The following is a 17,135-nucleotide window of genomic DNA, read 5'->3' as shown; positions in this document are numbered from 1 at the left end:
TACCTCTACCACAGAGGACAAAGGCACAGACCTGTGGTGGTTGTGTCTCTTTTTGTTATTTAATTGCATGTCTTTGTAGTCCCTGTGCACTTTTTGTGATTTAATGCTCTTTGTGGTAATTTTGTGTGTCTTTGTAGTTCTTTTTTGGGTTGTTTTGTGGCTATTTGTGGTCATTTTGTTTCTTTTCATGCTGTTTTTGCCTCTGTGGTCATTTTGTATCTTGTTTGATTTTTGGGCCATGTTGTGTCTCTGTTGTCCTTTTGTGTCTGGTAATTTTGTGTCTTTGTGTCAATGTTTTTGTCGTTATTTTGTTCATTTTGTGTCTCTGTAGTCCTTTTGTGTCTGTTTTTGGTCATTTTGTGTCTTTTTTTGGTTATTTTTTGTCTCTTAAAGCTGCATGTTGAAATTGTACGTACTTTGATTGTATTATCACTGTCCTTTAAACATTTAAACCTATTTTAATAATGCATGAAGTTTATTTCCACAGACCCCAGTTGTTCATTGTATGGACTAAGATTAATGTAAAAATAACTTGAGTATATTGATAAGCAACAATAGATAAATGTATAATGGGCATTATCCATGCAGCATCACATATAGTATGACAAACCTCTGTACTAAGATTAGAGAAAATCTGGTATTACTGACATTAAAGCAGTCACTTTGGAAGCACTGGGAGGCATTTATTTTACAAAGGTGTCAGTATTAAGGAAGCATCAATGTTGAGAAGCCCCAAAGCTACTCTATATGGGGAAGAAGTCATTATCACAAGTTCTCACTTCAACGCTGGAATTAAATAAAGAGCAGTCCCATAGCAGGAGGGCCCAGTCGCATTAAATCCAGCTCTTACATTTTATCTATGTTATTTGCGGAAGGAAATATATAATGCTAATGAAATTCAGTAAAATACAGTTAAATAATGAACTGTTAGTAAATCAACGACTCACCACAGTATACAGTGGCTGGATTGGCCTCATGACAGATTATTCACTTATTTCATTTACAGATTTATGACATATTCACTATCTGAGGTAGATAAATGAAACACAAGACACATTAGGCTGCTTAGAGATGCAATTATCTGGCATATGAATGGTGCTACATAGGGTTTAAATATACATATATATTATAGATATGTGCTTTAATTTCTTTATTAGCATAAAATGAAAATGTATTTGAGTTTGGGTGGTAGTACCTACATTTCCCATTATGCATTAAAGGATGTAAACAGGAAGTTAATTATGTTCTGCACCTACACCTGCTCGTGGGAGAGATGCTAACCTCGTTTTTTTTAAAAGCCTATATTACATTAAAATGTACTGGTTAAATTATCAGTATAAATGTTTCCAGTATTTGACTAAATAATTAAAGTGATTATATGTATATGTATGTACATCTTTGTCCATGACCTATGGCAATACTGTATACCATACCCAGGGTCGTATTGCTATCAATACTACTTTATTTTTATTTATTTATTTGTTTACTTTAATTTTTACGTATTTTCTTTTGCTTTATTTTCATATTTTTTTTTAATTTCGAACATGTTTTTCTAGACTTATTTGGTGAGTGGAAGAGGGAGAAAAAAGTTTGCTCTGTTGCATGCAATAATATCTTGCTGTTTGATTTGCTCTAATTTGTAAACAAAAACTAATAAACACATGTTAAAAAAAAGCCTATTTTACTCGTCTACAGTCGTCTTTTAAAGTCGATATTACTTGTCTATTACCTATATTACTTGCTTTAAAAATGTTTGATATAAAATGAAAAAAAAAAAACCAACATTTTTTATATTGTCACACTGTTAAAATAATCGCCTATGTCATTTTTTATCAAAATTGTTTTTTTTTGCCTAAATCATCTCCTCATGATGCCGTCCACCTATGGTAAAATCGGCTACATTCTGAGTTGATCAGATCATGTGATTTTACCCCTTTAAGATAATGGCCTATGTCAAGTGTGTGACTTAAGCTGATTTATTATGCCTAAGTCAAAATAAAATGTGACTTAGACAATTTTTTGAACATGCCTTTGTGACTTAAGCGAGATATGGTAACACTTTATTTTGAAGGTGTCTACATAAGAGTGCCATGAGAGTGTCATAAACATGACATGGGATGTGTCATGAACATTAATGACATTTTGAAGTAACATTAATGTTTATGATACTTGTCATGTCATGTTTCTGACAGGCTTGTGTGACTCTTCTGTAGACGCCTTCAAAATAAAGTGTTACCATATCTTGCTTAAGTCACAAAGGCATGTTCAAAAAATAAAAATAAGTAATTTATTTCTCTTAAGTTACGTAATTTACGCACTGTTATTACTATGCTAATAGCCATCCTTTGTTACATCCTTTTTGAGTCAAATAATCAATAAATGTAATATGTTACACTTTTGGTGAAGTTTTTTGTGTTTCCTGCAAAACTAGTTGTAAAAACTAGTTAGGCGATTATTTTAACAGGGTGGCGATATGCATTTGATCTTTTTCTCCATTTGAGAAGATTTGAGTTTGGGTGGTAGTACCTACATTTCCCATTATGCATTGGAGGATGTAAACAGGAAGTTAATTATGTTCTGCACCTACACCTGCTTGTCGGAGACGCTAACCTCGGTTATTTTTATTTTTTTTAAAGCCTATATTACTTGTTCAAGGCCTACATTGCCGCTTTATGTTCACACTTTATGCATGGACGCACAAACACCATGACGCTGGATTTATTTTGATACCGAACACCCCCCCAGCTAAACAAAAAACGTCTGAAATGTTTGAGGCAAGGTTTTAAGCTATGAGTAGCTAACTTGTCATTTTATTTCGAAATGGATTTACTTACGTTAATACCGACAACACTGGAAAGGGTAAGTTTTCAATTCCTGCACTGTGTGTATGATGTTTGTATGTTCAGGTTTGACTGAGTTATGACTCTTAAAAGTGCAATTTCTGATACTGAATGGCTTAAGTGCAGCAGTTTGCAACAGTCGTTTCAACGCAGTAATGGATCAATGTGGGGAAAAAATATCTGTAATTTAGCTATACACCCACTTCAGTCAGCAACGTCAAACACACGCATTCAAAGTAGACCCGAGCTAACCTGTGCTGATACTTTGTCAACAGGTGTGGTGCAGCTCTCTGTGTGATGGTGAAGAGGCTGCATATCCATCCTGTAAGATCTGAGCACACCCTTGGCATCGTTTATAAACTTCCCTGGAATATTTGGCACACTAGCATCATCAGGTCAGGTGAAACAGCTGCTGACAGATGTGCAGGTAAGACCAAAAGCTAGCTGTGAAAATCATTTTGGGCTAATTTATGTAAGAATATCCTTTGATCAGTTTTGGAAATTTTGGCATGGAGTGATAATTTGAGCATGAAACCCTTGAGTGGGTGAACTGGCTAGACTAAACTGCTCTGTGGAAATTATATTTACTGTTTTGTTGTTATTTGTTCTTCGTTGAACTAACTGCCGTATGCAACTTTTGAGTCAAAACTCATTTGTGTGATGTTTTGTGCATTGCTGGGATATACATATATTGAATATTTGCAAGGAATCATGATTGAACTTATTGTCAGCTGTAGCTGGGTTTAACATCACATACTAACATCAAGTAAATGCGAAATTTTGTAAGTTTGTAGTGTGTTCATATTGCACAATACATCCCAGATTCCCAAAAATTTGGGAAATTCCTTATTAGTGTATGCTATATATTTTGCAGTTAATATATCATTTTGTAATGCATGTCATTTTGTTAAGTTTTAATATTTTTCCAGGCATGAAAGTAACCATTTAGGTTCCCAATATGTTGTTGGTTCATCCAAATGCCTATTTGGGAAGTTGCTGCAATATAGTATACTGTTAATTTAGTAGCATATACTAACTGATTATGTAGTAAGCTTGTGTCTCGGATCAGCACTTTTGCCTGTCAAATCTTGGGCAGCTTGGCTTGAATGGCTTCTTGTACTAGGCATATTTAGCGATACAGAGATATTTTTTTTGGCCACTATGAAAAAGTGCCCTATTAATGTTTTAAAAATGTTTTATTCATATCATGTATCTGCACACCCAGAACAGTTTAGCTGAGTACCGGTTTGACAAGACTCTGCGTGTTTGCAGCATTGACTACGAATGCATTGCAGTTATGTTAAATGTAAAAAAAAAAAGAAGGAAAAAAAGCCAAAGCAAATTACTTGTACATGGTTTTTAGGAGGCAGTGTTGCCTCCATTTCAGGATAATGTCTAATTATGTGGTAGAACCCAAAAGGGACAAAAGACAGGGAAAACCGATTGAATGATTTAAACCAAGAGACTTTTGACTAATTGGATAATCAAAGAAAGCAGGAACAAATAAAGGAGCGAGGGGTGACGCTAAGAGGGAGCTGAGAATAAAAGAGTGGAGGATGTATAAGGGAGTGCACACCGTCAGCTCTGAGGGAAATGAGAACATGTAATCTAGCCATAGCTCATAAATTGGGGGGAAAATAAAATCGATGAAAGGATCCCATTTCTAACTAAGACATATTTAGTCTCTACCACTACTTCAGAGTGTCACGGTGTGGGGGCCTCAAACCTCTGAATATGTCTGACACACTCCACATGTCAACAAGCAGTACATGGTAATCACCAACACCGCCACGCAAGGCCTTTGCTTCAGAACAAGTCAATATCTGTCAGCAGTAAGCATCAGCAGCCTGGAGTTCTGGCCTGGCCCCCTACAGCAGACCTGTCAGTATGCCTCAGGCGTTGCATCATTAGTATAACCCCATGTCAGCACTCACTCATGTTGTAGCCCAATACCTACTGTTTTTGTTCACAAAGAGTACTAAATCAAGTCTGCGTGCAAATCCATATCTTATTTACCTGCAAGTGAAAGATTGGAATCGAAAGGTGCCTCATATTGTATAAAAACACAAAAGAGGCAGACACATCAATATATATGGCTTCAAGATACTCTCACCTTTTGTTTCAACAACAGACTGTGTTTATAAAACTGGAAATCCTCCAAAATAACAAAACTACATACTTGTATCAGAATCAGAAGACTTTATTGTCATCGCACCAATGATAAAATTAAATTTGTGCTTCATCCACAAAAAACACTACACATACATGCGCAGGCTCATTCACATATGTATGTATACGTATGTTTGAGCAATAATGACTAAAGTTGCTGAACAGGCTGTTGTTAGATATAGGAAAATCTAAATACCAATTAATATGTATCATGTTAACAATATACATACTATCGACCATAAACAAGATCATATTCGTATTCCAAGTAAAAATCATGGTACAGGTAGGTTAATTTATGAAAACACTTTATTAGGGCCACGGGGCAATCGCACCGAGCACTATTGTTATACTGTGGATTTTTTCTTGTTCCTCTTCCGGACGCAATTTCGTCCTGCTACTAGTCCTACAACTTGAAGAGTTGCAGGACAAATTATATCGTGAAAAGTCGTGAAAAACTCCACAAAATTTAGCATTGAAGTGAATGGGACGGCCGAAAAAAAAAAGAGCAAAAAAGAACAATAAAATGTCTATTTCTCCGGCATAATTTCACCTCCATTTAAACTTTAAACAGTAGACACAAGTCTTGCGTAGTGGTGTATTAATCCACGTTTCGATAGGTCATATATATATTTTTTTATCAATCCCTGTTCAATGACCATGATCATTTTCAGAGAAATTCTGACATTATAATGGGTGTGCATTGCATGGAATGTTCGTGTCAGAGAAAAAATAGTCAAAAAATTAATTTGAAAACTGTGCTCCAGGCCGCAAATTCCACCCTACAGAAATAATTTATACATAGAAAAGTAGGAAAATTTGTCTTCTCACTCACAATCCTCTGGTAAAGCTGTCAGAGTTATAGTTTGGACGTAGGACGCACAGATGTGCCACCAACACGCACCAACAGCCCCATTGGCTCCCATATTAAAAACGCAGGAAGATTTCTGTAGGAAAGCATATTTAACAGTTTTTCAGATCGCTCTTACAAAGCTATTTCTTCATTTTTCTTCACAAAAAACATATGTAGCTGTTCAGGAAGAACTCAGGACGCTCAAAGTGAAGTCGGATCAATGATAGCTATCATGGTATTGCCAAAAATGCTTTCTGTTCGAGGCCAGAAATACCAGTCTGTCCACCTCTTGCCGCTGTCACTGTGCAAGAAGATTCCACACCTGTTAGTTCTGTTGATTGCTCTGGTCTGATTGGTTGACCCCAACGCCTTTGATCCTTTGATGTGATTACAATTACAAGCACCCAGAGAAAATTTTCTAGTTCTTTATTCAATTGAATTAACTATCACCTCACTCAGGTGATATACAATATGTATTTATGTAACATAGGACTTAATAAGGGCATAACGGTTCTAAAACTGAGACTGAAAAACCGCAGCACAACGTCTTCTTGTGGTTCTGTCTTCTGTGTCACAGTCTCGTGTCGAGACAGCAAATGTCACACCAGCGCCAACTGCCTATTCTGGTTTTGTCTTGTCCGCAATGTGTTGCTGTAAATGTACAGTAAAGGTTACAGTTTACTGAGCAAAAGTAAAGGGAGAGTCTGTGGGATGACAAACCGGAGCAGTGTGTGCTGCACTCTGGCCCCGTGTGGGCAGACCTCACGAGTAGCAGTAAGTAGAAAGGAGGACAGGGTTGCCGTTAAATATAAGCATAAGGAACCCAGATATGGAAAGATTAGCCACGAGTCTCCGTTCATATTATGTCTACCTCCATATGCACCATCTTTTGTGTGCTTGCATTCCACAATCTGCTGCTGCAGATGTAGCAAGTGGTGCCACCCACACTATCATCACTACACTGCAGACTCAACAACCCAGTGGTTTTAAGTGAATTCCCCGTGGGATTAATAATGGCCTTCTGTCTCTTCATTGTACAGTTTGTCTTTGTTTGTAGAGAGGAGATTTTTAAAATATATTATTATAATTTCTTTATGAGAAGTTAATTGTGTGTTATCTATTCATTTTGAAGTGTTTTTTTGTTTAATTAATTCTCCCTTAAAAAATCGAGGTCTAGGCTACACGGTGGTTAGCACTCTTGCCTCACAACAAGAGGGTCGCCGGTTCGACTCCGGCCTGCGGCTCTTCCGGGAACTCCGGCTTCCTCCGGACGTGTGTGCGTGAATGTCTATGTGTCAGCCCTGCAATAGTCTGGCAAGATGTCCAGGATGTACCCCGTCTCTCGCCCAATGTCAGCTTGGATCAGCTCCAGCCGAGTGTGGATAAGCGGAGAAATATGATGAATGAGTGAATGAAAATTAAGATCTGCCGAACAGGGCATTTGAAGAATTATTCCACCTGATTTATTTTCTGTAGTTTACCAAATGTGCAAACCATCATCACTGAGGCATACAGATAAGTTTGTATAGCTACATCTAATCAAAAAATCAGTTAAAATGTGGTAATGTAGGACAAAGCTATAATACTGTTTATCCCCTGAATTTGCTTTGTAAAGACTTTCACACGGAGGATGATACAAACTGCAGATGACTACAGTTCTAATGATGCCTTGTTTTTGTTTTTTGCTTTGTAGACGTATCTGTCTACCCCCGATCTGTAGTTCTACTTTCTGACTCATCTGGAACATATCCAATGCAATCCTTGGAGGTTGCTTCACTTTTAATGACGAGGACACTGATTTGACAGTTTTTTGTCTTCTCTGCATTGAGGTTGTTGATGCGGCTGAGGTTTCTAAATTAATCACATGGAAACAATAATATCAAGAAGTTGAATAAGCGAAGGACGGGCACAGAGCAATGGAAAGCTCATGCGTAGTGTGTGTCTACCTCCAGTATATTACAGACACATACAGAATGTCTTGCATGAGTGTCAAGATGAGAGACTGAAGAATTCCAGTCATTTTTTATCCATGATACATGCTCAGTCTGAAGCCTAGGCAACAAATGTGTCCTCCGGGGAGTCTCTTACTTCTTTCTCTGTCTTTACTGAGAGAGAGGATGTATGGCCACTGTCACTGATGTCAGAGTCAATGCTTGTTAGAACACAGTAATGAAAGAACACCAACAGTTCACTGCATACATTTATAGTTCAAACACTGCACGACTTACAAGATGCGGATTCTAGACTGAGGAGTGTATTCTGGTTCCCCTCAGTATTGTTTTATTGGCAATAGCTGTGTTGGCATTCAATTATGAAGCAGATTTTATTAGCATTCAAACACTTGAAATGTCGCAGAAAGAATAGTGAATTAAGTCAACTGGTTTGGAGAGAATAAACTAGGCTGAAGTGTGGTTTCATCAGAGGATGGTGTTAAAGGCTATGCATGGATCTAATCCACCGATATATGGAGCAGAGGAAGTAGGAAACCTGGAAAAATGTGTTATTTTTAATCAAGCCTGTAGTGTGTCACAGCAATGTGGTTATCTGCCAGAAGTTGCCATAAATTCACTTTTTAATCCAGTTTTAAGACACATTTTTATGATGCATGTTTTAAATGTTGGTGGATTTTACCTGTATATTTTCAGCATGATGAAAGATTTAAGTCATCAAAGACACAAGCTGCACAAAATTTAGCAACTTCTGAGCTCCAGCCCCTTCCCCCTGATGCCAAACATAATAAGAGAAACACAAGTTTTTAATGTAAAACTGCTTCATTCAGTCTTTCTACTGCTTTTAATCAGTGGGTCTGTTTGTTTTAGTTTTAGTTTTAGGAGAGCTCTGCAGATAATTCAGCTCTTGGACAAAACCTCCTGCATGTCTGGATCTTAAGTTACCAGAAAAAAACACGCTGAGCAGTGAAAGCAGCAGCTCCTCCACTGACAAGCCGAACAGTTCTGGAGAAACACAAATTATTAAGGTGATACTTCTTTATTTCATGCTTTTACTGGTTTTAATCATCTGATCTGTTTGATTTTGAGAGGAGGAGACCTCTGCGGATAATAAGTCTCTCTGTAAAATACCCTGATCAATGAACCTGAAGGATTCCTAACCGTAAGAAATGGCCTTCAGTGATGGCATTGATTGATCGAAAGACCCCATAGTAGCAGAAAATTTTGTTTTGAGTTTGTTCTCTGAGAATTTATTCGACGAAGGCATTCATATATCTCATTTAGTGCGTTGGCTCTTTTCAACAAAAGGCAAAAACTACCTTCAGAAAGAGGCAAAACCATTTTTGTGCAGTGTTTTATCAGCTTTTCTAATGTGATACATCAAAGTGTGCATAAAAACAGGTAAATGGAGACATGGCCAATGTCATTTGACTGTTCAATAGTCAAGTTAAAGTTGGGTTACAATGTCATCGATACAATAGAACTTTATCGCTTAAAGCAAGGTTGAAGCCATTAAGAAATATGAATGTAAGACATGAATCACAAGAGCAAACATCTGGCAGGGACGTCAACAGACCCTGGGTTGATGATTGAACAAATTGTACAACTGTTTTTTGCACTTTGACTGATTGCTGGGTTCGAAATTCAAAAGACTTTACCGCTACACTTTGGCTCAACAACAGGTGCGCTTGCAAACAAGATATATTATAATGCCATTATACAAAGCAGCCTACGCAGAGACCATCAGAAATATGAATTAATATTGATGTGTATTCATTAACAGGGGGTGTAAAGCAACACAGCATTCATAGACAGACACAAGGAACCTAAACTTACTCTGGATTTCTCGCTCTGTGCATCAGTAAAGCTGAAGGCTGTTTTGCTGGACATTGCATCTATATTCATCAAAATATCCATTTATTTTTTAACTTGTGTTTGAGGGCCTTTTTTTGTTTTTGAAGGCGAGCTGAATGAGATGGACCCTGTGTTTTCAAGCAACATGCGATGCGTCGCTTCTAGCCAAAATGCTTTTAAGAGTTGAGAATGAGTTCTTGTGTGTTTCAGTGGATATCTCCATCACAATGCAGGGGGTGAAAGCTGTGAGTGCAGTTGCTATGGCCCGAAGTGCACAGTGGTATAAACACTGGGATCGTTGGCTGCAGTCAGTTTTCCATCTTAAAGGAAACTCACTCCATCATCCTTTTCACTAAAATATAACTGTAAAAACAACATCATATTCAGAATTGAAGAGTTCATTGCCAGGTTAGAGATTGGCTTTGATGGATCCAAAGTCTGTCTGTAGCCTCTGGGTTTTGATGCAAGCGGTGCGCTCATAATGACCTCACTCCATTACTCCCCACCGCACACATTTCTTCCTGCACATCATCGATAATAAAAAATATTTCCACGAGCTTAGATTTTTCAGCTGTGACATCCTGTCTGCTTAATAAACTAAAAATCCTGACACAGATTTACTGTGCATTCATCTCTTGCACTTGACAGCTTACACCTGCCTTGGCATCTGCAGTGGAATCAGAAAATACCCAAAGTGTAGTAAACTAAGTCTTTACATGCAGCCTCTCTATGCATTGCGATGCATAATGCACTGTTAACGAATTCAACTGCAGTGAGCAAATCCATATGGCTGGCTTGTGGTTTTCTGTTTGACAACTCCACAAATGCTAAGCTCTTATTCCTGATGTGTTTTAGGGTGTTGCCCTTTTAGTGGATAGCCTTAATCGTAGTGCCTGTTTTGCCATCTTGTACAGCGAGTGTCTATAAAACAGCCTTTACTTTCCTTGACTGCTCTCCATAAGTTTTAGGACGTTTTTTTTTATAAGGTCTATGTACTCTAATACAAACCCCGAGTTACAGGCAGAGTATAAAACTTTCAGAGCACTGTGAATGGATTTTTCCAGTGAAGAGCCGCAGCGGTAACCTGGGGGACTGTATCACCCACCAGCCTGACAATGAAGCCTGCCACCACTTCTGTAAAGTCTTTATTCATTGGTTGCAGACACCACTAAAACATTTTTTTTGCAGGATGACATTTGCAGCGAGGCAGGCAAATGACAAAGTCTTCTCTGCTGTGTGTCATGGAGTGTTTGACTTGAAGGCAGACTGAATCATTATCTGTGCAATTACGCAACTTAATTATAACTGCTAGGGGCGAGCCCCGGATCTTTACTGTCCATCTGTCAGGCATCCTTGAACTCCATCCATCTTTTTTTGTCCCTTTTTCTTTAGTTTCAAACCCAGTGATGAAAGAAACCCAGGATTTGAAGACAGCTAAGGGCTGTCATCCGTCTGTCGTTTCTTCATCCTGATATTACGGCGACATTGGTTGTCTTGTTTTTCAGTCTTTTTGAGCGAATGATGTTCACTTTGAGCAGGAGCTGTTTTCAAAGTTGAGGTATTGTTCTCTGCTAAGGACACATGGAAACTCTGCCTCTTTGTAATGCTTTCAATCTCTATCCAGTCTCGGCGGTGAGAGACACCAGCGTTTGAAGGAAAAATGGGGAGTTCTTCCTCTGTGCTCCTGACATTTGACATGCCGTGCCTTGAATGAATGCGGTGCTATTTTGGGCTTGTGGAATAAAATGGTCAATTTGATGCCATGTTTATAGCGCTCCTGTGTTGCCATGAGTTGTGGCTAAAAAAAAAAATCTCTTGTCTGTGGTTATTAGGGTTAATATGTGTAATTAGAATACTGGAAAAAATGTGAATGTCAGGAGACGATTTATTGATTTGGTGATTGACAGAAATGTAATCACCATAATTTTGATTTGCATCTGCATTTCACCAAATGTGAATAAAATTATATATTGGCAAAACACACAATGAGGTCAACTGCCATTAGCAGGTTGCTGAATAATCCTTCTTCCCTACAAACTCTCATCACTACAGCACAAGTTTATTGACCACATTTTGTTTTGCTGTCAATGGCTGTCAGTAATTGTATCGAAATTCTTTGATTGACCCACGCTGTCCACTGCTATGATTGTTTTTGCTTTATCTGCCTTGCAACCTGGCTCGTGTGTGTTCTCGACTGTTTCTTGGACAGTAAAAGTAATTTTAAAGATGGCATTATAGGCTGTAGGAAACCGATGGGAATTATTCTGGCATTTGATTAGACAATAAATCATAATATTCACAATATCACAATAATAAATCAAATCAAGAAAATCGGTAATGACAGTTATTATTTTCAGCTCCAGTCTACATTCAAAGAATTGTTAAGATACCTGCTTGGTATATAAAATGTCAAGAAATAGTGTTTTTTTTCCCCCTTTAAGCCATAGGTGACATCTTTAAACGTCTTGCTTTTCCAATCATCATACCAAAACCCATAAAGATCTGGTTAAATATCATGAAAGATAAATAAATGCAGTAAATTCCTCACATTGGAGAAGCTGAAACCAGAGATGTTGGGCATTTCTGTTCAATTTCAGACAATACATCTAGTAGAGGTGCTGGAAAAAAACGATACAGCATAGTATCGTGATCAGCAGTGGTTCAGTAAAAATGTCTTGTTCAGCGTTTGGTTGGACTAACAGACACTCCAAGGAGTCGCTGTTCAGTTTTCTGAGGTAAGTAACAAACATTTTGTTTTTGTTTTTTGCTAGTCAAAACTAACATCCCAATTCATGCTCCAGTTAATGTTAACATGAATTAGCAGCAGCTTCACTCAGTCAGGTTGCCAGTGTAGAGTCCAAAGTCCCCAGTCCAAATATGGTCTGCTCCCAATATCGGAAACAAGATGGCGACGCAAGATTGCGACGAGTGTAACGCTAAACTCGAGGCTTCCAACGGGCAGTCCACAAACCAATGGATGACGTCACGGTGACTACGTCCATTATTTATATACAGTCTATGATCGTGATATTTCGTGGCAATATAATATCAATTCATGGCTGCCAAGTATCAATATTTTACACTCCAACAATAGTAGTTTCTGTTTCCGTTTTTGTTTTTTCGGAGGCTGTAGCAGGCTCACTTTTAGGTATTTACTGGAAATACTGGTATCATATGCAATTAGAATCTATAGGCACCATGTGCGTCAGGATATCGTGTCGGGAAGTTGTCAAAGTACTGCTGCAAAGTTAGGCTTTTTTTAACTTTAAATTTCTTCAGCAGTGGAGTTTAAAGTTGAGGAAAGTTTAAGAAAATGCTATAGTTGTTGTCGTCCATATATGTTTGATATCAGTTAAGTTCAATTTGACTGAATACTTTGTGGTCGGTCTGTGGGTTTGACTCTCATTGTGGAGAAATAAAATGACTGAAGTGAGATGAATAAACTGAGAATTTTTTCTTATTTGACAAAACAATTATTGATTAAATTTAATTCTGTGGACACAAAATGCTTTTAAACAGTTAAATCGCAATATATTGTATTGCAATACTCACCATATTGCAAAAAAAATCGCATAATAATATCGTATTCGTGACTCAATTATCGGGATGAAATTGTATTGTGGGGCCTCTGCTGATTCCCACCTCAAACATCTAGCATCAAAAATGTTTAATTTTCTGTCAACCAATTAATCAAATTGTTTCAGCTCCAGCATCAGCCTTGTTCTCTGCATTTCTTTAGCTCATTCCAGTAAACAAAGGACTTATTTTATATATTTATTTTTTGCCCAATTGATTTGCCCCACCCATCCAGGCTGGATCACAAACACATTTCTATCACATAAGTGCCTATTATTAGCATTGTTTCCATCTAGTACGATACAGATATTTGCCAGTTTTATTGTTGACAACCAACTGTTATTCCATCGCTGTGACACTATTCAATTTCTTCACTTAAAATTCAATTCAATGTAGATTTGTAGTAGTTTTACTGCCCCATTACCCTTACATAAGTATGAATAAAGAAGATTAAAATATTTGGCAACAGTCGGCCTGCTTTATTAACAAGTGTTCAAACACATGCTTTGTAATTTCCATATTAGTGTGATGCGCAGTTGAACAAAATATACATGGCATTTGGTGCAGTGAGTTGATTCAGTTTAATTGATTAATTTTGATTTACAATGAACAGAGATCGCCGAAGCTGCACTGCAGTCCTATACTCTGGGACATCAAATAGATGCATACACACTGACATTATTCATGAAGCTGAGAAATGAAACCATGATGAATGACTGGACTGCTCATTTATGCAAACACACACACACTCATACATAAAAAGACAAGCATCCTTGCACACACACACACCAGCGCGCACACATACAAACAGCCTGCACACACAGGCTGCTTTGAAGCCAGTTCAGTGAGTCAGAGTCAGAATGGCTCTGTCAGTCTAATCAGCAGTCAGCACAAGCTCAAGACCCATCAAGAGAGAGACGAGAGATCAGTCATTTTTACTTACTTTTAATTTGTTGTATTTATTCCCGTTCTCCTTCGGGTGTTTTTACTTATCCTTCACAACAGACAACATATTAACGTCATGAAATGCGGCCAAGGTAATAAAATGACAGAAGAGGTTTATTATCACTTCAACTCTATTCCCGTCCACAACCCCTTACTGCAGTGTAGCTTACAGCACTTTAGACAGAGCAGAGATGGAGAGAGTAAAAGAAATTAAAGAGAGGATAAACAGGAGGTTTGGGGCCACGGGATGGTAAGTTAATTTCAACCGTTATCATCAGACCTTGGGCTCGATTGTGGTGGTGAAAATGCTCCTGTCCATTTGCTCAAGTCAGGCACCCTGCCAGCACACAGGCATGAACAAGGCAATGTGTGTGTGTGTGTGTGTGTGTGTGTGTGAGAGAGAGCAAATGAGTGTGTTTTCATGTTGAGGGGCAGTTTGTGTCTCTGTGTGTGTGTGTGTGTGTGTGTGTGTGTGTGTCGATGCATGAGCACTTGTGTGTTGCCGCCATGTGTTTACCCAGTGTTATGAGCTACAACCTTGGCACTGTTTTCATACTCCAGACATGCTCCTCCGCCCACACAGTTCTGCCAGTGAGGAGATCTGGAATGAACCATCTCTGCCACCCACCCAGCAGCCTTCTAACAAGTAGTTGTGAGCCGTGTGTGTATGTGCGTGTTTGTTGAAATGCAGGAATCAAAAATCTATTTGTTGATCCGGCCAAAATGTCTGCACCCTCTCACCCCAGAAAGTTAAAGCACGGTTAGTGTTGCAGTTGTTTAATGCAGTGGTTCTATGTCTCAACTTTGCCCTCTGGCTTTTAACTGTAGCAGCTACTGACTGGTTCACTATGTGCTTACCCTTTTTTTTTACTTAGTGCCTTTGCCAAGAAGTGCAATGTCAATTTCTTTTAAATCTTTTAGAATTCATAAATATATTCCACTTAAAAATCGATATACAACAAAAAACAAAAACAAGGTTTATGCTACATTTAATCTTGAGAAATGTAAACAAACTGGGACTTTAGATTGAAAACAAACAAACAAAAAGATCAGATAAGATATTGAGGAGCAGTCACTTCCTCCACCAAGGCCAATGGTGCATTCACATGCTCCTCGGATAATCTCATTTCTCAGTTGGGAGGTCATTCTTCTGATTTTGCTTTGTTCATGCCATTAAAGTGTAAACATAATGAAAGATGAGTTGTACTTTATTGCTCAGAGCATTGAAGCAACATGTTAAGTGTTTCCAGTATTTGTGTGACAGTGAGGAGCAAAGGGAATTTAGGGTTTTTAGGGCTGGGCAGTATATCGGTATTACAAGTTATACCGATATATTTTCGACGGAGCTATGTAGTTGAGACAATATATATTTTGACGTGGCCTTAACTTATGACCGCTCTTCTCTGTGCCCGACAGGCACTGAACATTCTCTGCTGCTCATATTCTTTTGCTCAACCCCGCCCCACACTGAAAACACAATCTCCTTGGTAGAATAATTCAGATATGTGTGGGTCATGATAGTCATCAGTTGGCCCACAAAAATTTGAAAGTTTTTAATTGTTTTATTCATTAAACAAAATCCTATTTCTCACAATCTCTGTCTGTTCCCTCCGAGGACTGAGCTAGCGAGCTGCACATGCACAGATGAATGTTGTCCCTTCGCAAACAAATCAATAAAACTCATTTCCTTTTGGTCAATTGTTAATTAAATGCCAGTTTTCCCTCAATTAAAAAATGACTGAAGTGCAGTATATGCCATATAATCATATTTTTCCTCTGCATCCCCGTGGGCAATCGCAAATACCCAGGGATGATTGCTAATGCAAAATCATTTTCTGATTTGTATCTGCAAATTGCTGCTGCCCTTGTGGTATCATCAAAGCTAGGTAAGCTCCATCAGCCCCCACCTGGTAAATGATTTTAATGTTGATGGGTTAGATTACCCAGAGAGTAAGGCTTGCCAGTGTGCTAAAGGTCATTCAGTATTATCTAAAGGTTATGCCTGACAATTATGCAGAGTAAGAATGTGGTCTTAAATCCAAGCATAAGGTATATGTATTTAAAATACACCAGCCATGTTATTCTATCAGGACAAAGTGTTTTCATTACTGTGATATTTCTCAAATGGATAATGAAATGTCACAGCAGATCCAGGACTCACATTACCTTTCAGTTTTTGAAAAAATCCTATCTTCCATGAACTGCAAGGTCTTTTTTTCTCTAAAGCTGTTGTGCTGTAAGATGCACTTTATTAGTTAAAGCCGATATCTGACCAACCAAAACTCCCTTGGCTCTGACCCTAAGAGTAATGTATTCGATACTGGCCTTGGTGGAGTCACCATCAACCAGGATCATCCATGATTGGAGGGGCAGGTGTGGATGGAAAGGGGAGGGGGAAATGGACTGGGAACAGGAAGGGGGGGGGGTGACCATGGATCAAGCTGTGGTGCATAGATGTTGCTCAATGGGCCGCAGTCGCAGTGAGATATAAAGCTTATGACAGATGCTTCGCTTGAAAATGCATTACTGCACCGGGCTCGAAACCATTCGAGCTCTCCTGAGTTTTGAAGGGAATACCTCACCAGAATACCCAAAGCTTTCACAATTGTCAACATGCATTCTTCTCCTGCTGCCAGCACTCAAATGTTTACACATGTCTGTCATATTCCGAGACAGACATGCTCGCACATATCCTCGCTGTCATGCATCCACCCACATGTGCACATGCAATAAAAACAAGAAGATTTTTTCCCCCCTTCAGCATTCACATTCTCATAAAACCTCCACAGTTGTAGTCACAAATATATCTGTTCCTCTGTTGCAAAGCACCCCTGAAGCAGAGTCTGCAGGACGGATTTGCTTTGTACTGTCTAACACCCAGACTATTTGCATTTTCTCTACCCTTTTTATTTATTCAGTTTTTACCCAGACAGTGGTGGTTTATGTAGGTTC

The 17,135-nt window shown here is 38.4% G+C and overlaps 1 long non-coding RNA gene across 2 annotated transcripts; it reads left to right on the top strand.

Annotated features, from left to right (window-relative positions):
- Positions 1-2,564: 2,564 nt before the first annotated feature.
- LOC131992718 (uncharacterized) lies at positions 2,565-12,131 on the top strand. Of its 2 annotated transcripts, XR_009396240.1 has the most exons (4): positions 2,565-2,859; positions 3,116-3,267; positions 8,679-8,836; positions 11,055-12,131. It is a non-coding gene; the product is annotated as an uncharacterized LOC131992718 (long non-coding RNA). The 2 variants fall into 2 exon arrangements; XR_009396239.1 differs by lacking the exon at positions 8,679-8,836 and having other exon boundaries at positions 2,574-2,859.
- Positions 12,132-17,135: the final 5,004 nt, after the last annotated feature.

This window comes from Centropristis striata, chromosome 19 (assembly GCF_030273125.1).
Source record: "Centropristis striata isolate RG_2023a ecotype Rhode Island chromosome 19, C.striata_1.0, whole genome shotgun sequence".
NCBI classification, from domain to species: domain Eukaryota; kingdom Metazoa; phylum Chordata; class Actinopteri; order Perciformes; family Serranidae; genus Centropristis; species Centropristis striata.
Note: the sequence above shows the minus strand (reverse complement) of the source record. Positions and strands in the feature narration are given on the sequence as shown.